Source organism: Amblyomma americanum, chromosome 8 (assembly GCF_052857255.1).
Source record: "Amblyomma americanum isolate KBUSLIRL-KWMA chromosome 8, ASM5285725v1, whole genome shotgun sequence".
Lineage (NCBI taxonomy): Eukaryota > Metazoa > Arthropoda > Arachnida > Ixodida > Ixodidae > Amblyomma > Amblyomma americanum.
In genome coordinates, this window is record NC_135504.1 from 94258035 (window position 1) to 94283831 (window position 25797).

General features: G+C 45.1%; 1 protein-coding gene and 1 long non-coding RNA gene across 2 annotated transcripts in view; both read right to left on the minus strand.

Moving 5' to 3' along the window:
* LOC144100553 (uncharacterized) overlaps nucleotides 1-25797 on the minus strand; it is a 153306-nt gene that overhangs the window by 120815 nt on the left and 6694 nt on the right. The gene's annotated exons all lie outside the window — the stretch shown is intronic.
* Nucleotides 2486-7560, minus strand: LOC144100554 (uncharacterized). Its single transcript, XR_013307726.1, has 3 exons — nucleotides 7478-7560; nucleotides 6690-6779; nucleotides 2486-2666 (listed from the first exon to the last, which is right to left on the minus strand). It is a non-coding gene; the product is annotated as an uncharacterized LOC144100554 (long non-coding RNA).

A 25797-nucleotide genomic window follows, 5' to 3' on the forward strand; every position in this document is an offset into this window, starting at 1 on the left:
AGCGGAGCCAACACCGTCTTGGTTCGGAGAAGCCTGGTGAAGGACGTGGATCTTACAGGGGAAGCGTCGGCCGTCACTCTTGTAGATAGCACAGTAAGGTACCTTCCTGAAACCAGGGTTCTAGTGTCCAAGCCATATTATACGGGGCAGGTAGTGGCAAAATGCGTAGACCAACCCATCTACGATCTCATCTTGGGAAACATTACGGGTGCAAGAAGTGTCGAAGACACCGATCCCGAGTGGAGGATGCTCGACGTTGAAGAACATCCAGAGGAGGAAAGGCCCGCGACAGCTCAGACGGGTGCAGTCAGTTTCTCGTCGGCAGTGGGGAAAAGAGCTCAAGCGACAGCCCGAGTAACGCAGCGTCCGCTCTCTACTCTTGTTACGATATGCCTGAATGTTGGGATTGAAAATAAGTAGATATCAGGGGCTGATTTTTTTAGGCTTTTTTGTGGATCAGTCGCGTTTGTTGATTTTCCTTCATGTTTTGAAAGAAAAAATAAATTGTTAAGTTTTATTTGTCCTCGAAAAAAGCGACTCAGTCAATACGAATTATGTAGACGTCGTAGCATCGCATCGCAACACCCTTCAAAACGAAACGCAAACAACTGAATTATTTTGTTGCGCCACGAGCCACTAAAGGAAGCAGTTTAGAAAATATGACCATTTGGTTCCTAACGTGTCCTGAGCTTTTCACTCTAGAGCAGTGAGGCAATAGATTACTTGGAAGAAAAATTGAATATTATTACGTGAAACTTTTCACATACGGTGCAGCAACAAGACAAAGGCACCTGAGAGAATGTTATAAAAGTGGATGTTGACTACGCAAAAATATTTTTGACAGGTCACGCATGCTCCGCGCTGCTTGTATACAAGAGAACCTTGGGGCCTTGAGAGCAGTCTTTACGTTCAAAACAACAAAAAGAACAAAATTCTAGGAATTTAATGACCCTGATAAAGCCCATATTATTACTATCAAAGAACAAAAATAACTGCTGTCCTTTTAAAGCCCAGCCGTTGACTGAGAAACACATCAGTCCGTCATAACTTTTAGATCATCGTGTAGTTGGAGCAAGTGCATCATGCATAAAATACGCTCAGAACTGCTAAAAAACTACTGCCACGAATGAAACAAGTATGTAGAGTGTATTTCCAGATCAGTAGCATTACTACAGTCGCCAAGCGACCGCACAGAAACCGTGCCAGACGCATAGCGCACTAAAAGCAACTTGCGCATGGGACCATACATGCCTCTGGGAGGGAAAAGAGCGCCGCGTGGTAGTACAAAAGGTGTCCCCACCCTGAAAGCCGAGGCGAACAGGCATGCAGGCACCCTAGCAGAACTGTATTATATGGCACTTGGCAATCCTTGGCCATTCTAGAGGCTTCCGTTTTGTCGGCTTCCTTTTTCGAGCTCTCTGCTATTTCGCAGGTCCCAGCAGGTATATGTAAACCTGCCCTGTGTATGTCACCCGTTTGTAGGCGACAATATGACGCAAAATGTCATGGGTTAGTTATATAATGTGTTCATACTTGTATGGCGGCAATTTTCTTTCCAAACGTCCCGACTTTTTATCAGGAGGTGTGCACAGGTTAGTCTAGATGAAAGGAAATGCAAGAAGAGTAACCAAGCATAGTGCCCACTTCGTCATACTGCACAATGAACGGGGAATAACTGTATTTAAAGCCGCGACGGAAGGTTAAAAATACTCGGTGCGTACAGTTAATTGGACTTGCCCATGAGCTTTTGCGTTTAGTGGTGAATTGAAGAACATTTGAATAAGCACGCGGCTGCCACTTGCAGTTATTGAGTTTACAAACGTCTCAGTACTGGTGAAATCCTTCAGGAATAAGGACTTCTGCGTTAGGAAATATGGACTACTCGAGACATTCAAGCCCTAGAAAGGACAGTTGCACTTCGGTCGCTAATCCTTCCGTTATCGTTCATACTGACAACACATTTCATGTCTAATCAAGCGGCCCCTTACACAGCGGATGGCTGTATGTGTGCCAGTGTGCTACCGGTATAGAAGTTTGCATGTGTCTCACAATAAGGACTCCTTTCATATTTGAATGATGCCATGATTCATTGCGTAGTTAGGGTTAAACTCAACTATTGTAGTCTACAAAAGCATGTAGTTATCCGAGACTGTTGCTTATCTTATATTATTCAAATGGCACTGTCCAATGACCTCAGCATCGACCAGATTTGATGGCCTCCCTCAGAGAGCTTACATCGTGCATAACTTCAGCTCAAAGAGCCAGTCACACTTAATTTCTCTTGAAGGTATTCATTTAGGTAGTGCCGGTTCTGCTTCAGCGCAGTGGGAATCACTCCGGTGTGGCGCCAAAAATGAGCCACGTGTGGTCAAGTAGAAGTTTCCGTGGAGCGTTAATGTTTCATACAACTAGCCATCTTTAGAACATTCAAGAATTTGTCATGATGATAGCATGCGCGTGACCATTCATAACCAATTGCACTTCAAAGGATTATTGCATAATTTATTTGTGCCAAGAGACTGCATTGTTTTCTTGCGTTCTTGAATGAAGAAATCGCTTCGAAAATAATTTGCCACAGAATTGATGAAACTTTTGTTCACAAGGCGTGACTCGCTGGTCTTTCATAACTTCAGGAATCACAAGGAGGCGACATCGATTTCCTGAATCTGTAAACATACAATGCAGGCTTTATTTCAGAGGAGGAAGCTACATTTTATTCGTTCCTAATAATAAATGTTCATACTACTGAACGCACCATGCACCATGCATCGCACCATGTGCGATATGCATCGATGTGCGCACCATGTGCGATACTTGTATTTTTATCCTACATTTAAAAAGGCTTAAGAAAAGTTAATGCATAAAGAAAATAAACAAGCACAGACAAAGCGGAGTGCATTCTCAGGCGCTAAATCTTGAGGAAGAATACTCATCATAAATAGGCCCTGAGATAAGGACTCACATTCAAAACTGTAGCAGAAAACTTACAACTCCTTCTGTGAGCTTAATACTATGTGATTTATTGTTTTTTCGTGTTAGTCATGATAACTGGCGGATTTCTTAAGCTATCAATATCGCCAAAAATATGCCAAAAGCAAGTTTGCGTTTTCTCGCCCTCTCTTTTATTCGTATGTGCCGGCAGTCTCAGGCTATAATCGCGTAGGAACTGGCTCTACGAATTTACCTACATACGACTGCGCAGATTCATTCCCTTGGCGCTTGCGCAAACCTCATCACCCAAAAAACTAAAAATATTTAATGCCCATAGAATCCGCCACTGCTCTTATAGGTAACATCTCGGCATTTGCTGCTTGTTATGTAGCTGAGGAGCACTGAAAAAGAGCTGAGAAAGAGCTATGGGTGTAGCCATAATAATGAACTTTTACATAAAGAAATTTCCACCCCTTCTTCACAGGCAGCCCATTCAAGTGGTAAATGATTGTGAAAGCTTATTTTGGCTCGCTAACTGAACTATTTCTTCTGTCGCCTCGCTCATTAAAGTTTACTGCTACGCGTATTCTATTTGACGGAGGTCTGCAGGTCTAAAGTGAAGAAATATCATTACGGATTGCCTTTCTTGAGCATTTTAGACCCACTCCTCCTAGACGGCGGAAATTAAGACGCTTTCTGACTCCTATTCCTGACACTACTTCGCGCAAGCTCGAGGCGCAGAAAAACGTTGCCGAAGCATTTTCAAGTACTTTGCAAGAAAGACATATTCGCTTCCAATCCGAATTCATATCAGAATGACCTGCATTGCCAAGACGGTATTCTTGTGTGGAATACTTTCACAAGGCATAATCTTTTACTTACGCATCCCAAAGCCTTCTCGAAGAAGTGACCCTTGAGTCTCGCTCTTTGATTAATTCCAAGCATGCAGGCTATGTAGAACTCAGTAAATGTAAAGTGGCCTTTAGATAGCGCCAGCTGTAAAGAGCCAATCACGGCCTCGTAGGTCGCACACTATCTAACCACCTTTGGATAGCTTTCTACCTTTCGTTTTAATCTGATCCCCGGTCCACTGATATCTTGGGAGGAGATAATGTCGCAAGGCGCCGTTTTATTTCTTTGGATTAGACCTTACTTTATCACTGGCACAGTGCAGCTTACTTCGATTGACACGGGAGGTACAAACAGATGGTTCTGGAATATTACACACCGCCGTTTTATGAGAATCTGTGGTTTCTCGGCATTCTATGCGGCTAATCACCAATGTTCGGTCATGTTTTACGTTATGAGCTGTCTTCGGGAGCCCACCGTGAGCAGTCGCGTGGATGAGGTCCGGCCAAGGTCACCCAACCAAGCAGCCAGAAGATAAAGGTTATAGAGTTAAGAAAGAACGGCGAAACGGCGTTTCGAGACAGAACTGAAGAAAGAAGGGAAGAAACTGAAGCAACGATGTCGCGCTCAAAGTGAGAGGAAGAAGCGAGAGCAACGCCGCGCAGACGTTGGATTTCGCATCTGCGCAGTGTTGCTCTCGCAGTCATAGGTGCGAAGGTTATCAGCCATGTTGTTGTTGTTGTTGTTAGCCTATCAAAACATGGCACATACCCACACTGGGGGATCGGCCAAGAATCGGGTGGCTGTTCACCTGAACGCAGTTAATAAAAAGGAGAAGCACGTGGGAGCGCAACACCGGTGAATTCTTCCTCATGAACAGAAAAGGGATGAGAGTTTTGATTTAAAAATTATAAGAAAAATAATAAAGAGGGAGATTAACTTATAATGTCTCGATCTAGAAATGTTCTTTTGCGCAAATAAAACGACACACGAAAAAGGCGACACACACACACACAAGATCGAGATGAACAACCAACTCGCCCAACAGGAAGTTTTAATGAATAAATTATAATGATTAAGCCAAAACGTAATAATTCATAGAAAAGAAAAGTTTGGAACACTTAGCAAGGCAGTCGGTGAGATTGTATAAGGAAATTTAGAACAGCGGTACAAACAGATCTGTGGCTGAACCCAAATGTTGTGGCGCCAAATGATAGCAAGAGCGGGCTGCTCAAACTAAGGCCAAGATACTGCAAGGGCTCCTCCAGCAACCTTTTTCTCAGAGAGTTGAATCGGCGACAATACAGCCAAAAATGTTCTATAGATTCAGGCTCACGGGAAAATGCACAAAGGGGAGAGAGCGCCAAACCCGACTTGTGTAAATAGAAATTTAGAGGGGGGATGCGGCGGCGCAGCCTCGTCAGTGATACTTTAAGCTGCCGAGAGCAACAAATTTTCCTGTTCCAACAATATATATGGTGCTCATAATCCGCCGATGTTAAAAGCGTTGTCTCTTGCGTGCTTAAAAACGCATGTCGCCGAAATCTAGATGTTGTAATATAGGCTGCAGCTGGGATGATTGACAACACGGGGCCGCTGAGGGAAGCCTTTGCGAGATTGTCAGCAATCCCATTTACTGTCACACTCCTGTGACCGGAAACCCATACTAAATGAACAAGGCTCAAATGCGGAGGAAGTAGGGAAAAGAAAGTTGTTAAAATGGGACCGTCAACATGTGCAGCGAGGGACGAACACAAATATGAAGAATCTGTAGTTACTGTAACTGCTGTAATAGCCGGGTCTAGCTTGCGTAGAGCAAGTACAACTGCTAGAAACTCTGCTTGAAAAATAGAGGTGAAATCTGGAAGGCGCAGTGAAAAGGACCAGTCTAAATGAAAGCAAAATATTCCCACACCTGCTTTTTCATTGCATTGCGATGTGTCAGGGGCTATTGATTTATCTGTAGGTAGGGTACTCAGATGATCTTCTAGTAGACCATTTAGAATACTCGGTGGCAAAAGTTTTGCATTTTTTGGCATTATGTCGTCGAAAACAATGTGGATAGCGGGCCCATTGCGAAGCGCAGGAAGGATATTATAAATGTTTACATCTAAAGGCTGAAGTAATCTTTGCACAAACACTACCTGAGGGGAATTGAAACGAGACCAGGGGACACCAAAAAAGGAGGTCGGCTGACACAGAAAATGCTTTGGGAACGGTGGAAATGGGATTCATAGATCCAGCCATGTGAACTGGTCTGATCAGCTTTGTCTTTCTTTGTCCCCTCGAGCGCCTGCAGCTCGGATGCGAAAGTTCTCGTTGAAAGGATGTCCACCCAAAATTCCGTCTGCTCGTAGGCTGGGAAACAGAATAATAAAGCAAAAAACCTTTGCGCGTGGGTGGTGTAGCAGCTAGCTGCCTTGCTGCAGAGCTCTCAGTGTTGCGGAGGATGGTTTCCGCGCCCGCGAAACTCGACATCGGCGTAGACAAGATCTGGTTTTGCTGGCCACCGAGCGAGAAGCCGATTGATGGCAAAGAAAGACCGAGGAACGGCGGCGATGACGGCTTTGCAGCGGTGAGAGCGGCTGCAGCGGCATTGCGCAGAAGGCGAACCTTTAAGTTCCTCGGCTGCCGTCCTAAACGTGGTTCACGCAAGGAGGGCCGCTCTGGAGCGAGCGTGGACAGCAAAAGTATCCGCCATGGCCGCTGCCCAGCTACTGGCTCACACAGATTGTTTAAGTGCGCCGTTGTCTAGTCTCGTCATTTTGTGTTCTAATTGTGCCCATCACCGATTACCACTCCGATCTTCGAGCCCCGCTCACTGCACTTGCTGCTGCTGTCGTCGAGTTATTGCACCGAGAAACAAACACTACGCGATAGGTGTGTTGCTTACTTGGTGGGCTACATACCTTGCCCAGGTTCATATACATCGAGAATGACGCAGGTTTTCATATCAGAGTAGTGCATTACATACCGGTATTCTCTGTCTGAATCACCACCTGAAAAAGAAGACAGTTGTCGCCATTTAAATGGATTTTGGTGGTTGAAAGCAGTGATTGAAATTTTAATTAATGTTTTACTCACAAGTCCTCTTCGTCACTTCATCTCAGAATACAAATAAAGCGCCTGGACTTTCCATTTCTAGTCAAAACGAAATAGTCGCAAGACAACAAGACTAGTGCAATTATTTGGAGAGACATCGGAGAGACTTTCGACCTGCAGTGAGCGTAGTCAGGCTGATGGAACAAAATGTTAATAAAATTTAACTACCGGAGTCACCTGAACAAAATATTTCGTTCAGTGAGCATATTCTGGTTTGCAACTACATGACCAACCAAAAACGAAGGGAACACAAAATTTGCCTTGCATTGTGATGCATACGAGAAAGTATTATTATTCTAGTTGTTTAGAAAAGTGTTGTGAGTTGTAGGAAGTTATTATATATATGTCGCCCTTAGGAGGGAATTTAAGGTAATCAAGATCACGTATAAAGAACCTAAAGAAGGTAAACGCCACCAGTCAAGCTCTGATTTGCCTCTTTCAATCTGCCTGGTTTCTTTAATAAATCAGCAATTGCTGCGTGAGTTCCGTTATAGTTATGCTTATAATCTGCTGCCGCAGTGATGTGCGACACAATGCATGATAGTTACATATCGTTGGAAAATAAATAGTTTAAATGTATTAAAAATTATACTACCTTGTTTGCGAATGCTGACACCGTTAGGGGCCACGTCATTTCCTGTATAAGTTTCAGTCACAAAAAACGTCCCGACAAACAGCGTAGACTTCCTATGACATAAAAAAAAGAAAGTGCATAACTTTTCGAGACAGCGATGCACAAGTAAACTGCGATACAATGTTTTGACCTCCTTCAGTTTTTGGCCCATCGTGAGGGCGATACAGGTGGTAAGTGTTGCATGTGGTAAGAGATTGCACCCACTTGGGGCATGTAGTTAATGCAGGTTCTTAACCATACTAGCAAAATAACTAGGATAATAATAGTTGGGCAGAGCGCCATTTGCAGGTAGGCCCTTATCACTAATGCCAGTTTGCCATCTTCTTTCAGGAGGAACATAACGGCTATATTTGACCGGTACTTACCTTAGGAGCAGAAATTTATTGGTATCGGAAGGGGTATAGATAGAATGGAACGCCGTAAGCCATTGCAAGTAAAATGACAAATATGGCGTTTGGAGACAGGAAGAGAGCGCAGTGGTGTGGGAGCATTAACAATAAAGATGGAGAATGGGGCAGCGGAAGGACATGTAAAGCGAAGGCAAGGTAACCTGTGGCGTATAAAGTTAGCGGGAGAATTACTAAAGAGGGGGGAAGATCGAAGCGGGCGGCAGAGAGTCAGATAGGCGGATGAGATCAGGAGTTTTGTGGGAATGAGGTGGCCACACCTTGCACAAAAAAAGGAACTTTTCAAGGGATTTGAGAAATTTCTTTACCGCGCAGTGGACATAGATAGGGTGATGATTTTGATGATGTGGCTAAAAGTCGGGTGGTGTATTTTCTTTGCGGGTTTCATCCGAATCGACGTAACTACTTCGAGAAGCACTCCGACATTAAGATGCGACTGAATTTTTTCGTGTAATCTGTTCATTTAAAATTCACATTGGCTATTAGTGCAGGTTGCATAAAATATTCTCGTTCGTTTTTTTCTTAATTTCATGCAGTACTTAAGAATCAATTCGAAGAAATAGCAAATCACAAGAAGGCGTTCTTATATATATAGGATGAGTGAAGCTTTTTGAAAGCATTAGCAGTTAAAATGCGCAAAAAAGAGTCCTTTTTTTATACTTTAGCCTAAGCTTGCTGATAATCGCGATGATAATTATCTTATTTGCGCAGAGCGAACATTTCTGCAGCCTCTGTTTTAGAAGGTCTACCGGCGCTGGGAGTGAATATGTGTTTAAAATTGCTCTGATATTCTGAAAGTAGCGATGAACATGCCTGTCACTTCCCTTTCCGCTCTGTCATTGCTGGTTCCTTGACAAGAGCGCCATGGTTAAATCCACGAATATGCCAGAGACGAACGATCAGTGTGTTCTGGAGAATTGCAAAATATAAACGAAATCTTGCTTCTTCAATCATTAATATTTCTGCAGATTCATCTCGTTCGTACGCGCCAAAATGCGCTGCTTTCTGATTTTAGAATCAGGAATACTTACGCATGATTGTCAATGGTGTAGTTCTTAACGTAATAAACGTGAGATTTATTTACGTTCTCATTTCTGTAATAGACATTGGTCTCCTGACTGTCGCCTGGTATATTGTAGTTAGCTCCAAAGATCTGCAGCTCTGGCAGAGCTTCACATGCCTGAAAATAAATTAACAGGTATTGGCATTGTAGCTCATGTATTGTACAATAATTACGCGCCGATCGATGGTAGATCTCATGGGAATACGAAAGCATGAACCATTTCCTGGACAGTGACGTTTGAAAGGCAGTGCTCGTTGTGTGTTCTTGTTCTGTGTACCGTCTGTGTTTTGTGCTGCTAGTTCGAGACACTCAGCTGTTTAGCGGATGCCTTTTCAGTTTCGCTTTGCAATTCAAAAATAGACTCCGCCTCACCAGTCGTAAGTACCCAGTTAAGCATTTTGTCCTCCGTATTCAACCAGCTGGTTTCACTGCAACTTCTTGAAGGTACAGCAGCCGTCACGTTGTTGGCACCACGAGTGCGTCTGCCCCTAACCCAACTCCGCGATGAAATCACTTCTATCCCACTGCCGAAGAATTCTCAGCTCGCTTCACACGCGTACAGAAATCGTAACGCGCGCCAAAGCCGCGGCAGAGGTGCAGTCTCCACGCATTGCTTTCGTCACACACAAGATTACGTCCGGGCTACGCTTCCCTCTCTTTCTCTCCCAGCCCGACACACGCTTCAAGCCGGGGTGCGCCTTCTGCTTTTAATTGATTGCTCCCCTCTCGTATCATTCCTCCGTTTTTCGGTTCTCTCTCGCTCACTGGCTGCTTCCGGAAAGCATGACGGCCTTATCATTGGCCGCTCCCAGATAGTGCGCGCTCTTGCTCTTCCTCGACGTTTCACTTTTCGGTTTCCCCCGTTCAGCTGTTGATGCGCTTTCTTCCTTTCCATACACGACGCCCACACCTCGATTTCTCGGTATCAGCCCACAAATACAGCGACATTAGAATTTTTCGCCAGCTTCCCGGGCAATAACAGTATTTCTCACTCGCACAAAAATAGCGCTGACACTGACAAGTAAGCCGCGCTCACCAATCCGCATTTTTCAGGTGCAACTGCTGACCATTCTAAGTTATCACTCACCTCTCTCTCCGCCAGCTGAATCTGACGTGCTGCAGCGAAAGGGCAGACGTTCCATCGCTGCATCCACTGCTTCTGTACGCCGCCGCTTTGTACTGCCGATAACCCTCACCTAAGTCAGCTGACGCTTATTCTCAAGACCACCCACACTTTGGCATCACTTTGACTCAAGCGAATGGCAAGGTGAAGCCGCAATCAACAATGGTGTTTTGTTCAGGTTAGTTCCCACCGAGCCAAGAGCCACCATGTTGGCGATATTTTCTTTTTGACATTCTTGTAACAACCGTCTCTTGGAAACATTGAGTAGATACAGCCCGAAGAAGAAGGGGACGTAGGAAGAACACAAAGACGGGCGCTGACTTTCAAATGAACCTATATTGCTTGTCCAGTGGAAATATATACATCTTGTGCAATGAGCACAAGAAAACACGACGACAATCACATGAACGGGAATATGCTACCAACTGTTCAACATGCTTGTTCAACAACAAGTTTGTTCTACTGTTATATACTTATGACGCTTCCTGCAGATGATATCAATGAAAAGCATGCAACTACTGCCAAATCACAGCAAAAAATATTGAAGTGCGTTTACTGAAAGTCAACTGAAACGGTCCTGCTGCGCATTAAAGACAAAATCATTCGTAATATTGAAGCTTAGTTATTTACAAATGGAATTTACTTAGATTTTCGGAAGGCATTCGATTCTATACAGCACCTAACTAATTAAACAAGCTCGAAGCACATGGCTTTAGCATCACACAGAGTCTTATGCACAGTTATCTCTACATGCGAGGTCCCAGTTCACATCCATACACGGCATTCCATCGGGAAAAGGTTAGATAAGGTGTTCCTCAGGGCTCTAAACTCGGCCCGTTGTTATTCGTTCTATATATAAATGACATCGTTAACATTTTGTCAGCGGGAGAAGTGTTGCTGTATGCTGATAACACAAGTGTATTTTTTTCCGGAAGAGCCTTGAGGAACTTGAGGCCACGTCAAACGCATGGTTTCATGAGCTCCGTTTATAGGTATCAACAAACAAGCTTCAAATAAATACAACGAAAACAAAATATGTGATATTTTCTTCCTAAATTAAGCCCGATGTTTTTGATGCAAACCTGAACATTAATGATACATTTCTTGAGCGCGTAGATCGTCATTCATTTTTAGGTGTTGCTTTTCAATCGAACCTAATGTGTTCCTATCATGTAGAAAATATAAGAATGAAAGTAGCAAGATGTATTGGAATGTTACGCCGCCTTCGAAATATTGTTCCTCCCAGGCTCAAAAAGCAGCCGTATTTCTCGCTTGTACACTCACACTTTAATTACTGCGCCTTATTATGGGGAACCGGAATTTAGACTGATAATGATAGACTATCTGCACTGCAGCGAAGGGCGATTAGAAAATTATATAATGAAAATGTACACCCTGTAACCGTAATGAGAACACAATATATCCGACCTTTGCTCGAAATATACATACAAAAATTGTCGGCGTACACTATTTCTGAAGTATCAAGCAATTACAGCCGATTTGTTAGTCCCTATCTAAATAGAGATACTGGTAACAATATGCGTAGGACTTTCATTGTCACAGAAAAACAAAGAACAAATTATGCTAAACAGACAATTGATAATCACATCATGAAATTATGTAATATTTATCCAGACATTCTAGTGATCGCAAAAACATGTAGATGTCTGAGAACTTTCGAACGCAGAATACAACTTCTGTTCACTTCAAATAGTAGGCCAAACACGTACGATTAAGGATTCATAATTGCAAAGTTATTGTGTTCTGATTTATATGTTTGTGTACAAAGTGTCAACAATAACATGTTTCTTTTCTTCTAATTTGCCACATGGTTCATGCGCATTTTTGTACGGTGATGATTGTTATGTCCAATTGTATTGTACTGTCTACATGTATTTTGTAACCGCTGCTTTTGCGCCCAGTGGAGCCAGGGCCTCGTCAGGAGACTAATTACCTCCTTTTGTCCTGCCCCACGGGCAGTACCATGTACGGCCCATCCAATAAGTAAATAAATACATAAATTATATAAATAAAGTCAATTTATGCGCGGAAATGCGAAAGCTGTGTCCCGTCCGCCACCTGCCCTGTCTTCTTCTTCTTTTTTCTTTATTAAATACTGCAAACCTTGCACAGGTCCAAGCAGGGTGGGCTAAATGGCAACAAAACAAAAATAACAAAGCTAATAAACATCAAAGTGTGGCGAAAGGCAATAAAGAATCATTCAAGTATGTTACAGTGTGAAAGAAAAAATTAAAACTTAAATAAATCGGTTCGCGCACAATATGGCGTCAGAGAATTAAAATGATGATGGCACGTATGCCTCGTTGAAAGCGTCAGATATAAAGAAGGGTTAATAGCTAGACCTCGATTCCAAAGCAAGAAAAGAAATTCCAAACGTACATTTTTTCTTTGTTCTTCAAGACATTGAATTCTGTTAACCTGCATTATTTCAGAGGGTGTCATACGGGGAAAATTTAGAGTAAATAAACCTTACAGCTTTTCTCTGTAACGTTTCTAGGCGGTTGAAATTGTGTTTAGTAAAAGGGTCCCGGACAACGCATGCATATTCAAGTTTTGGTCTATTTAGCGAACTGTAATCAAGTAATTTCACGCTAGGGGGAGAATTTCTAAGCTTATGTCTTAAAAAGTATAGTTAACGGAATGCGCAAGAGCAGATCTTATCTATATGTAAATTCCATGATAAAGTATTTGTAAGTGTGCCACCCAAATACTTATATTTAGTATCTTCAGGCAAAGGTGGCGAACCTAGCCTGTAGTTAAAAGAAAGCGGAGCTTTTTTGCAAGAGAAGCGAAGAAAGACGGTCTTATCAGTGTTAAGTTTCATGTCCCACGTTTCACACCATTCGAAAATCTTAGCAAGAGAACAGTTTAGAATGATTTGGTCGTTAATTGAAGGTATTTCTTCAAAAGCACACAATCATCCGCAAACAACCTGATTTGGACATTCGGGTCAAGTTTAGTAGTAATGTCATTAATACATATAAAAAAAAACAATAATGGCCCCAGCACACTTCCTTCAGGCACTCCAGAGCCGACCGGAAGACAACCTTATTGTCGCTCATTAACTGCTACAAATTGGTAGCGATTGGTTAATTAGTTTGATATCCATATGATTAAAATTTCCGGGAGGCCAATGCGCCTGAGTTTTAAAATTAGTTTGTCATAGGGAACTCTATCGAATGCATGGCTGAGGTCAAGATATATTGCATCAATATGACTGTTCTTATCAAGACATGAAGCGAGTGTATATATTACTGTCACCCTTTGTGTAAATGTTGAGTATCCTTTTCTCAACCCGTGCTGGAAATGAGAGAGGACTGCGTGCGCATCTAAATGTTCATTCATCTGGTTGGCAATAATATTGTCACGCGTGAATGCGGTGATCACTGAACACAGGAACGCAGGATCCGACGAACGTCTGCACCACAGCTCAAGATCGCTGACACCTCCGCTTTCTCTTCTTCGAGACAGCGCGTGCTTCAGGTCAGCGCTGAGCGAAAATGCGGAATGCACTGTGTCACTGGCCCCCGAAAAAAAAAGAGCATCGTCCCGATGCGTAGCCGGAGTGTTGAAAAAAAAAAGTTCACCAAGAGAAGTTCACGTGTTGTGCGGCCGTAAGTCCAGCGCTAGCGCTACCGCTCGTAGTAAGGCTTGAGGCGGACAACGTGTACCACCTCAGGGTGCTGGGAGTGCCGAGACTTCTGAAAGCCGTCAGGAACGACCTCATAGTTCAGGTCTCCAAGTGGCCTGATGACTTTGTAAGGTCCAAAATACCGGCAGAGGAGCTTTTCACTAAGTCCGCGTCGGCGAATGGGAAACCAGACCCACACACGGTCTCCTGATGAGTACCGAGCATCACGGCGTCGGAGGTTATAGTGTTGGGCCACACACGGTCTCCTGATGAGTACCGAGCATCACGGCGTCGGAGGTTATAGTGTTGGGCATCTTGGCATTGTTGGTCGAGAATCCTCACCCTGGCCAGCTGACGAGCCTCTTCAACGAGGTGCAGGAAGGTGTGAAGATCCGCATTCTGGTCGATGTCGTCCACATGCGGTAACATGGCGTCTAGCATCGTGGTCACGTCGCGGCCGTAAACGAGACGGAACGGTGGCATGTTTAACGTTTCCTGAACGGCCGTATTGTATGCAAAGGTGACGTATGGGAGCACTTCGTCCCAAGTTTTGTGCTGAACGTCGAAATACAAGGAGAGCATGTCTCTTAGCGTTTTGTTTAAGCGTTCCGTTAAACCGTTTGTCTGAGGGTGGTAGGATGTCGTCCTTCGGTGGTCTCTATGACTGTGGAGTAAAATCTGCTGTAGGAGTTCAGCCATGAAAGCTGTACCCCTGTCGGTGATTATGGTCTCCGGGGTGCCGTGACGCAAAACGATATGACGGATGAAAAATTTTGCTGCGTCAAGGGCTGTGGCACTTGGCAGAGCTGATGTTTCCGCGAATCTGGTCAGATAGTCAGTTGCCACGATGACCCACTTGTTTCCCGAATGAGAAAGAGGGAATGGGCCCAGCATGTCCATCCCGATCTGCTGGAAAGGCCACGATGGTGGTGCTAAAGGCTTCAAGAATCCAGCAGGTTTTGTTGAGGGCACTTTGCGACGGTGACAGCCTCGGCACGTTCTGACGTAGTGTGCAACGTCCGACTGAAGGCGGGGCCAGTAATACTTCTCTTTGATTCTTGCAAGCATGCGGGCTACACCCAAATGTCCAGAAGTCGGTTCATCGCGTGAAGCTTGAAGGATTTCGTCCCTTAGGCTCGTCGGTATAACAATAAGGTATTGCTGATTGTTTGCGGCGAAATTTTTCTTTACGAGGACACCATGGCGAACGCAGAAAGACGCTACCGAGCGCTTGAAAGCCTTCGGGACAGTCGGGCGGGTCCCGTTAAGAAACTCAATGAGGTCCCAAGTTCTGGGTCGGCGTATTGTTTGTCAGCAAGGCTCGTTGCACTGATCGCATTTAAGGTGATGTCGTCGTCGTAGCTTCCGTCCTCCGTTGGGGATTCGACGGGGGCACGCGAGAGGCAATCGGCATCCGATTGTTTCCGGCCGGACTTGTACGCCACTGTCATGTCGTATTCTTGGAGGCGCAGACTACATCTGACAAGGCGGGCTGGTGGATCTTTGAGGGTCGCAAGCCAACACAAGGCATGATGGTCCGTAACTACAGTAAAACGTTTTCCATATAGGTAGGGTCGAAATTTCGACGTCGCCCACACGATCGCTAGACACTCTTTCTCAGTTGCTGAGTAGCTTCAGCGCGAGACAAAGAGCGGCTGGCGTAGGCGATGACTCGCTCTCGACTGCTGTGAATTTGAACCAGAACGGCACCCAGGCCTACATTGCTTGCGTCAGTATGAAGCTCCGTATCTGCGTTTTTGTCGAAGTGAGCCAGAACTGGAGGTCCTTGCAGGTGGCGTTGAAGAGTTTCAAATGATTGTGCTTGAGGGGCATCCCACGTGAACGGCGTGCCTGTCCTTGTCAAACGCGTCAGTGGCTCGGCGATTTGAGCGAAATCTTTCACAAAGCGACGGTAGTAGGCACATAATCCTAGAAAGCGGCGGACTTCCTTTTGGTATTGCGGTGGAGGGAAATTGGCAATGGCTCTTTGGTTTTGTCCGGGTCCGGCCGAACTCCCTCGCAACTGACGACGTGACCCAAGAACTTTAGCTCAGTGTAAGCAAAATGGCATTTCTCATTTTTTAACGTTAGCCCAGAAGACTTTATGGCTTGCAGCACAACTTCAAGGCGCCGATGGTGCTCCTCGAACGTTGGGGCGAACACAACAACGTCATCAAGGTAGACGAGGCATGTCTGCCACTTCAGGTCTGCCAGAACTGTGTCCATCAGCCGTTGGAACGTCGCGGGTGCAGAGCACAAACCAAATGGCATTGCCTTAAACTCATAGAGCCCGTCCGGAGTAATAAATGCGGTTTTTTCTCGGTCCCGTTCATCTACCTCGATTTGTCAATATCCTGATTTGAGGTCCATGGATGAGAAATAATTTGCATAGCAGAGGATATCGAGAGCATCGTCGATTCGAGGAAGGGGATAAACATCTTTTTTAGTTACTTTGTTTAGGCGACGGTAGTCCACACAAAACCGCAGTGTACCATCTTGTTTCTTCACGAGGACGACAGGTGCCGCCCAGGGACTACGAGAGGGCTGAATGACGTCGTCTCGAAGCATCTCCTTAACTTGACGGCTGATTGCGGCGCGTTCCGTGGAAGACACGCGGTAAGGTGACTGTCTGAGAGGGTGCATGGCGTCAACTGTAATTATCCGATGCTTAGCCAAGTGTGTTCTGCCGACGCGGGAGGAAGTCGAGAAGGTATCGCCGTAGCGCTGGAGGAGATTTTCTACTTGGCCTCTCTGCTGCGGCGAAAGTGCGGGGTTAATGTCGTACTGGAAGTCGGGAACACCGGTGTGAACTTCTGTTGACGACACCATGGCAAGACTGGGCGCTCGTCCAATGTCGGCGATACCATGAACGTGGGCCACAGTAGTCCCAAGGCTAAGATGTTCGTGCTCACTGCCAAAATTCGTAAGCAGGACTTCGGTTTCTCCGTTTTCGAGGTAAACGACCCCTCTGGCGACCGCAAGGCAGCGGTCGAAAAGCATAAATGGTTTGCTTTCGACGACACCTTCAAACTTTCGCAGCGTCTTCGCGCCGACAGAGACCACGACGCTCGAACGGGGTGGAATGGTGACGTCATCAAGGATGGAAAGAGCCGCGGGACGTTCGAAAGCACTGTGGGTTGCATTCTCGGTGGAGAACGTCACTGACTTCAATTTAAGGTCAATGACCGCGCCATTTTCTGTCAAAAAATCCATTCCGAGGATTACGTCCCGGGAACACTGGTCGAGTAGGACGAAGGTGGCCAGGTACGTGTCCTCTTCGGTGGTTAATCGTGATGTGCACGTGCCAGCTGGGGTGATCAAATGACCACCGGCAGTACGAAGCTGTGGGTCCGTCCAAGGTGTGGTCACCTTTTTCAGAGTCGCGGCAAAAGGTCCACTGATTACCGAGTAGTCGGCGCCGGTGTCCACAAGGGCGGTGACGTCGGTACCGTCGATTGAAATGTTCAGATCAGCAGTTGTAGTCGCAGGTGTACGGGAACGTCGCGGAGTCCGCTCACGGCTGCGGTGCGGCACCAGGCGGTTCCGTTGCGGCGAATTGATGCGGCGAGGCGTGTTATCAGTCTGGTGATCGTCGGTGCGTCGTATAAGCGGTGGATCATGTTTGTGCAGCAGTGGAGGACCTTGGACATGTCGCAGGTGAGCAACCTTGCCCCCAAAGGTTGCCGCTTCTAGTTTGCCCAACGGGGACTAGGAGACCTTCCACGCGAAATGTCGGCGGAAAAACGTCGCGGAGATGAGAAACGACGTGGAGACGGCGACCGGGCATAGCAGTGTGGTGCTTCGGGTGTCGCGGCCAGGTAATCGCTTATTTCTGGAGGCCATTGACCACGCTGCGATCGGCGCGCATCGACACGAAATCCCTGCAGACCCATACCTCGGTAACGACAGTTGCGGTAGACGTGACTGGGCCCGCCGCAGTGATAGCACAGAGGGCGATAATCGGCGGTACGCCAGACGTCGTTCTTCCGAGGGAGAACCTGAGAAGGGTGAGGTGGGTTTGGCTGGCGGTGAATGTGACCAGGTGTATCCGGGCGACTTGGAGGCGGCGGTGGACGGCGAACGGCTGCGGCGTATGTCATCATCTGGGGTGTTGTGTTCGGGTGAAGAGGGGCTGGCGGCGTGAGCGCCTGTTGGACCTCTTCACGAATAATGTCCGAAATGGAAGAAACTTGCGGCGACTCCGGGGCTGGAAAGAGCTTTTGAAGCTCTTCGCGTACGACGGTCCGGATCGTTTCCCGAAGGATGTCGTGGCTAGAAGCATCGACACCGCTGGTAGACATCAGCGACAGCGGACGCTCGTACTGTGTGGATCTCATGTCGAGCATCTTTTCCATCGTACTGGCTTCGGAAACAAATTCGGCGACCGTTTTGGGCGGGCTTCGAGCTAACCCAGCGAAGATCTGCTCCTTGATGCCCCTCATAAAAAAACGCAGCTTCTTCTCTTCGGACATGTTGGGATCAGCCCGGCGGAAGAGCTTCGCCATGTCCTCGGAGTAAACGAGGACGGTCTCGTTTGGTAGTTGGACGCGTGTCTGGAGGAGCAGCTCGGAACGTTCTTTCCTGAGGACGGTGGTAAAAGCATGCAAAAACTGAGTCTTGAAGGAGCCCCATGTTGTTATTGTGGCTTCTCGGTTCTCAAACCAAATACGAGCTGCACCCTCCAGTGAAAAAAACACGTGCTGCAGCTTCGAGTCGTCAGCCCACCTGTTGTATTGGGCTATGCGCTCGAACTTCTCGAGCCAGTCCTCCGGGTCCTCACCTGGGAAACCTTGAAAGGTGGGTGGATCGCGTGGCTGCTGCAGCACGACAGACGGCAAAGGGATGGCATCCGGCATGATGACGGGGGTGTTTGTGGGCACTGATGGTCGCGCTGAGGTCAGTTTCCTGGCGGTCGGACGAGACTGCAGAGGCCCGAACTCTGGTTGCAGTCCTTGCAGCCGCCGGCTACTTTGATGGGTGCGCGTAACTCCAACTATCAAGGTGTCAAGCGGGCTGGAGTCCCGGCTTCTTGGAGGGGTCCTGAGCATGGGGTGAACTACCCAGCAAGCTCCACCAAAATGTCACGTGTGAATGCGGTGATCACTGAACACAGGAACGCAGGATCCGACGAACGTCTGCACCACAGCTCAAGATCGCTGACACCTCCGCTTTCTCTTCTTCGAGATGGCGCGTGCTTCAGGTCAGCGCTAAGCGAAAATGCGGAATGCACTGTGTCAATATGTTCGATTAGTTTACAACATGAAGATGTAAGCGATATTGGACGGTAATTTTGTAATAATGCGCGGTCACCTTTCTTGATATTGGCACAACCCTGGCTATCCTCTGGACCATCGCCGTACATTTCGAGGGCGTTTTTCAGTGGGTGCAGCGATACGTTTTTAAAACTGCGCATAAACTAGGCGCGCCTTTATTCAACTTCAAACGTCGTAGTGTCATTGCAGAGTAACAGTGTCGAGACGTAATGGACGTACCCAGATTTTCCTTTTCGGTTAATGCGCTAATTCCGGTATTTTTAACAAAATAAAAGCTGAGCGGTCATCTAGTATAAAATCAGCGAGACAGCATTATTTCAAAGGAAGCCTTCTACAGTTTATAAAAAAGGAAGCACAAAAATTTTGGAATCATCTTCGAGACTCTCGTTAGCCTATTGATTAGGTTGTGTTAACGGAAACGTTATCACATGTCATAGAACTATTGCTGAACACTTTAAAATTACTTTTATTCCGTGTTTTTTAAAGGTAATGGTCCTAGGTTCCAATGTGATTTGACGACTGATAATGAAATCTTTGTATCTTAGGATGGTGTCGTTGAAATGTTGCAAAAATTAGGTCCGAAATGTTCTGTTGGCCCTGAAAATGTCCCGAACGCATTCTTGTGCCGCTATGCAGAGTCTCTAGCACCATTTTAGTAAGAATGTTTCGTGTATGTAATTATCATCTTTCTTGCGGCTCCTGACTGGCTTATTGCCAAAGGTGTTCCTCTTTGTAAGAAAAGAGACCGGTTGTGTGTGAGAAACTATCCCCCATTTCTCTCACATCCGTTTGTTGTAAGATGCTTGAGCATATTGTCACTAATCACATTCTTCTGATAATAAACACAAACGAAGCTTTCACCCCTAGCCAACATGGTTTCATAAAAGCATTTTCTATTATCACACAAATGGTGACGGCTATTCATTATTTTAGCTGCACTTTAGATAACTCGGGCCAAATAGACTCAGTTTTCATTGATTTCAGTAAAACATTTGACAAGGTTCTGCACAATAAATTGCTTCTGAAGCTTAAGATAATCGGCGTTCCTCTAGCCATAATTAACTGGATTGCCGCCTATTTAAAAAAACGTACTCAGTTTGTCGACCCTGAGGAACCTGTTTCTCGCATCTTCCTGTCTCCTCAGGCGTTTCTCAAGGAAGCGTACTTGGCCCCTTGCTGTTCTAGTTTATGTTAATGATACAGCATCTGCCATTGATTCCAGTGTGAATATTAGCCTGTTCGCTGACGACGGCATGCTTTATAAACCGATTCACTCACCTTGTGATCAGGCCTTGCTAAATACTGCCCTTTAAGATATTCTGAACTGTTGTGACAAATGCGAAATAGTGATTAATTTGGAAAAAATGGTATTTGAGCGCATAACAATTAAAAATCCCCTGAAATATAACAACTCTTGTCATAACAGTCCTATTTATGAGTTTACAAGTTTTAGATAATTAGGTGTTATAATTAATACCAAGCTTAGTTGGACTTACCCCTTCAAGTATATCATCTGCAAGAAGAAACCTAAGCCTCTTGAGACATAAACTGAAAGGACTACCCAGCAGCGTTAAGAAATTTGCTCAAACATCACTCACTAGGCCCGAACTCGAATACGCAGATATAGTCTTGAATTCGCGTAAAAAATGAAAGAAAAATTAGTTTCTGAAGAAAGAATACTGCGCAGTAGTTGTCTCACATATCTCGATGGCCACCCGAACCACGCCGTAAGGAATGGAATGATGGTGAGAGTGAAAGAAGAAACAGAAAAAGAGGTGCCTAGTGGAGGGCTTCGGAATAATTTCGACTACCTGGGGATTTTTAACGTGCACTGACATCGCACTACCGCACAGCACAGCATCAAAACGGGACCGCCGCGGTTGGGGTCGAACCCATGCACTCCGACTCAAGGATTCGCATACCAGGAAAAAAATATCATTCCAAGAGAAATATTTCTGATCTACAAAAAGCACAGAGACGTGCCGTGCGCTTCATATATACCAAATACTGAAATACTCACACTCCATCTGCTCTAATGATAACAAATCAAATACAGCCACTTCAAATAAGAAGAAAAAAATCACTACGTCACAGGAAATTTGGGATCTTCCAAAACACTTGCGTCACGAAGTCAATGACTCAAAAAACCCGCCATAAGCATAGTCACACCTTAGACCCCAACTTTGCTCGAACAAACCAATATAAATACTCATATTTACCACGAACTACCACAGAGTAGAACTTATTACCAGCATTAGTTATTGAAAATGAAAATTTTGGAAATTCCCCTTGCTAACGTTGTTTAATTCTGTCTTGATGTCCCGCCAATCCGCTGTTTGTAACCATTCAATGTAGTTCTGAATTTCACTTTTGTTCTTGACGCTATGCATATAATTTCTTCTTGATCAATTTTGCCCATCCTGATTAGACCGTATAAGCTCAGCAGTATCGTGTAAATAAAAAAATACATGCAATAAAGATAAGAAACAAGTGTCGTGGCGGAATGCCAGCGTCCCCAACTGGCACGCGGGCGGCCCAGGATCAATTCCCACCTAAATTCCAGGTTTGTTTTCTTATTATTTAAATTACCATACAGCTTATGATGGACAGTTTGAAGGTGCACTTTTGTGGAGATCCAGAGTCTACAGTTTCCGTTTACGCACTCATGAGGCATGAAAGGCTTTCACCTTAAAAAATCACAGAGACATCTAATTACCTTATGTGCTGGCAATGCGATAATACTCGAAGCTTTTGGTTCCTTTACCAGAAGTGACGTCACGTCTGGTCAGGTGATATGTCTCCTATTAGGCCAGTGCGATTTATTCGCTTGTGTGTGGTAATTTCATTTCGCCAGTGGGGATATCCATTCTGGTGACGTCACTTCCCTCCCGCCCACGGGAAATTTTTATGACTGACCACATTTTTTTTTTCTGGGCGAGGCTTTTAAGGATTCTGTTGCATCAATTAACCCCATTTTTCAGTGCTGTTAAATAATGGAAACCTTTTCGTATCGGTTAATTAGTTTTGCCTTTAGTCTTTTTTTTTTGTGAACAGTAACTCCGCAGAGCGAAAGGGTTTTTCGGGGCGCAAAAACTGTGCAGAAGATCATCAACAGAGCTGCGGTCTACCAATTAAGCAAGTGAAACTATCCCAGCCTTCATTATTTCGAAGAAATAAGAATATAACTGCGTGAGCAGTAACAGCGACGTTCCTCCAAAGCGGCAGTTCTGACGGGTTGAACTAAGCTGTTTTCAGCCAGAGCCGCGCCTGTTGCGGAATGGACAGGTACTAGCGCTCTGGTCTGTGGGCGCGTCTTTAGCCCGCGGAGCTAGAAATGGAAATCTCTGACAATGCACGGAGTGACCATCAGGATGATATCTGATGATTGAAGACGATGCAGATAGGCGGGGGTGATATTGACTGAATAAAAAAATTACGGGACAATCAGAGATTAGATGCGATAATTCTGCGAGGGCTCTGTCCTCACTACTTGCATGCTTTACTCTAAAGAGTGGTTTTACTGGAAGCCAAGGCTTTACACACTTGCCGTAATTTTTCTGGAGGGTGAAGGCTGGCGGAGGTGGGCGGAGGGACAGTTTAGTAGCTAGGGGAGTGGCGTGCAGAAGTGGCTGTTTAGTGGTGTTTTTGGAAGGAGGCTGGCTATCCCGCTACGTCTTTGAGTTGAATTTCACCGGCGCTTTTACGTTCCACTGTGGCGTGGGCTTACATTGGGTGGCACCCTCGTGTAGGGTGAGCGTACGTGGGTTGGTGGTGCGCGTCGTTTCTGGAGGGTAGAGTGGGTGGAAAGGTGGTAGATGGCGTTTCTTTGGGCGATCTGGTACAGTGGATAGAGTTTGACGTCACGTGGGTGGGGAGAAGTCTTCTTTATAGGTAAGTGTAGTAAAGACATGAATAGTAGGTGCTACCTCGGAAAGAAAAACGTTTCATTCTTCGCAGCCACAGATAAACAGAAGCCACAGTTTTGCCTTGTTACACATGCACTGTTTTCACTATAATATTATCGCTCGGCGGGAATGCCCCGCGAGCAGCGTCGGAATAGCCGACTGGCAAAAATTCATATTTCAGCTATGAGCTCAGCATCTAGGTTAAAAACACTAAGTTGGGGCTCAAAAAGGAAAAATAGAAAACGCAGCACCAACATATGAGCCTAGCACCGACCTATTATACCAGACCTCACTAATTCGAGCAGATGCGTTAACCTCTAGGCCACAACGGCTTTGCTATATTAGAGCATCCACTGTAAAAGCCAGCTATAATCTGTCTGCAATTCTTTCCCATCAACTTCATTATTTCCCATCTGGGCAGGCTGGAACCATCCAGTGGTACAATATATCTGAGCTAGAAGGCAAATCGACGTATTGGAAAAAAGCTGGACAGGATTTGCAATAGTTTTTTACGGCGTTCCTGACACTGAAGCCTGTCAATCTGAAGCAGTGTAAGAGAGCCTTCTGAGCAATTAGGATGCAGAGAACATTGACAATTCTGTCAGCTGGGCTCCCGTTTAGGTCATTTTTGATGCAAAGCAAAAGGACCGGAATAATAGTGAAATTTCGCAACTGGAGTCCCTGTCTCCGGTTAGAAGCACGCTGGGGTACCACCGCGCGTATAAGAGTGATCCCATTGACAGGAAAAGGGGAGCATAGAGAGTCGGACAGAGAGGCATTGAAAGGTTCGTCAGCAACCGTCTGCGAGCGAGCCCCATCTTGAACAGCCTAAGTGCCGTCGGTCTCCGTGCCAAGTCTTCGCCCACTGCAGGTCTAAATGGTTTATATTAATATTTTCTTTTACACCGTCATCTTTACTAGGCTGGCGTGCCCCTGCGTTGAAGCCGCGGCGACTGTCATGAAACTCGACCGCATTACCGTGATGAGACCAACGTCCAAACAGTGGTACAAGCGATCTGATGTCAAGTGAAATCGCCTTCTTTCTTGAGCATTGCATTGGTTCCGCAGTTTAAACGCCTCCTCTGTGAACTGTGTGTTCCATTTTCTAATTTTGTGGCATTCACATTCGGGATTGTAACTTTCCTTGCAGCATCCAGACATCATCATGACTTGTATATAAATGCAGGTGAGCGGTTCTACCATTCTGTCCAAAGCAGCCCCTTTTAAAATATATATAAAACTCATGCAAAGAAAGTTCTTGTAAAAGAAACAACTTTGAAAAATTTGTTTTCATAAAAAAATCCTAACCTAACTTTCCCTTGTTTTCTAAAGTCATCCTTAAAGCAATAAATCGAAGGAACCCCAAAATGCATTATGCATGAGCAATGCAGTTGCATTAGCAGCTCTTGATGCATTTACTGGGAGTGACGTCACATACGGTGTGGTGATATCACTTTTCATCTGCCAAAGACATTCTACAGTAAGGTGACGTCACTTTTCACCAGTAAGTGAGCCAATTTCACTACTGACGACGCATATTGCGGCCTGGACGTTATCATGCTTTCGCATTAACAAAAGAAGAAGATGGACTATCGGCACGTTGTATATGACGTCCAACATCACTGTGTTGAAGATTAATCAGAGCGTTTCGTAATCAGGTAATTGCAATAATAAAAATTCTGCAAGAGCTTTTACTTAATGCAAATTTGAATGATAGTATTGACTTCCTTCGTTTAACTTGCGCACGCATTATCCAGATTGTTTAACGGTGCTTATCTGTGCCCTTTGTCCTAATATCTTTGCGCAGTCTCACTTTTACGCTTGTTCTTTTTTATTAGCCGCCTGATTTCGCGTGCCTTTTCGGCGCATAATTCAAGATATAACCTTCGGAGAATTTTAGCGTGCTCTAAAATGACGTAATCACTAGGTATTCACAGGCTATATGTTGAGGAGTGCTGAGGAAATGTTTTCATTCTGCAGCCACAGCTGCTTGTTATGAATAACAGTTTAAATGCAAGCACTTTCATACCATTAAAGTTAAATTACATTTTGCGGAGGCATTCGGCAAACAAGGTTTATTTAACGTCATAGAACACAACCTGCCAATCTCAATTCAGCCTGATATTCAACAGATTTTCTAAAAGGATCTAGTGTAAAGCAAGACTAAGCGCTTCGACTAGAGGAATCATCTGTCCGAAAACTATTTCTCCGTCACACCGGAAAGAAATACCGTTACGGTTCTTGATAATTTTTAGGACATTGTCCGTTCTGCATTCGAGAACCACAAAGTAGTATGTGCTCTTTTCTGGCGTGCAAGCAAGGCCTTTAATTCTGTGGGTCATACTATTCCTGTTAATTAGTCATAAGTGGCGCCTTTGACTCTTTGTTACTGCTTAGCAAATACGCGTTACCAATTCATGCAGCAAGATTTGGAGAATTCTAGTGCCGAATAATATTAAATTCTGGTTCACCGAAAAGCTCAGAGTTATCCCCGCTCTTGTTTATTCATAAGGTGAAAACATAATAAACAGTCACTGCAATCGTAAATATTTGAATATGCTAGCGACACTGTGTTTGTTCCGCAGACTGGTGTTTTACAGCGGTTATAGACTTCTATAACCTGATGCTTCTATCTTGATTGAATATCATCTAAAATGCTCAATTACCATTACAAAATAAGTCTGCTTCCACACTCGTATGCTTCCACAGTTCGCACCAAAATATTCGTACTTTCCCCAATCCTTCTCCATAATTATTGTTGCTTCATTTCTCCCAGTCTTTCTGAAATATTTGGCAGCAATATTTAATGGTGATATCAACTAGAGTAGCTATTTAGGTTCCTTCTGCGCTAATCTTTG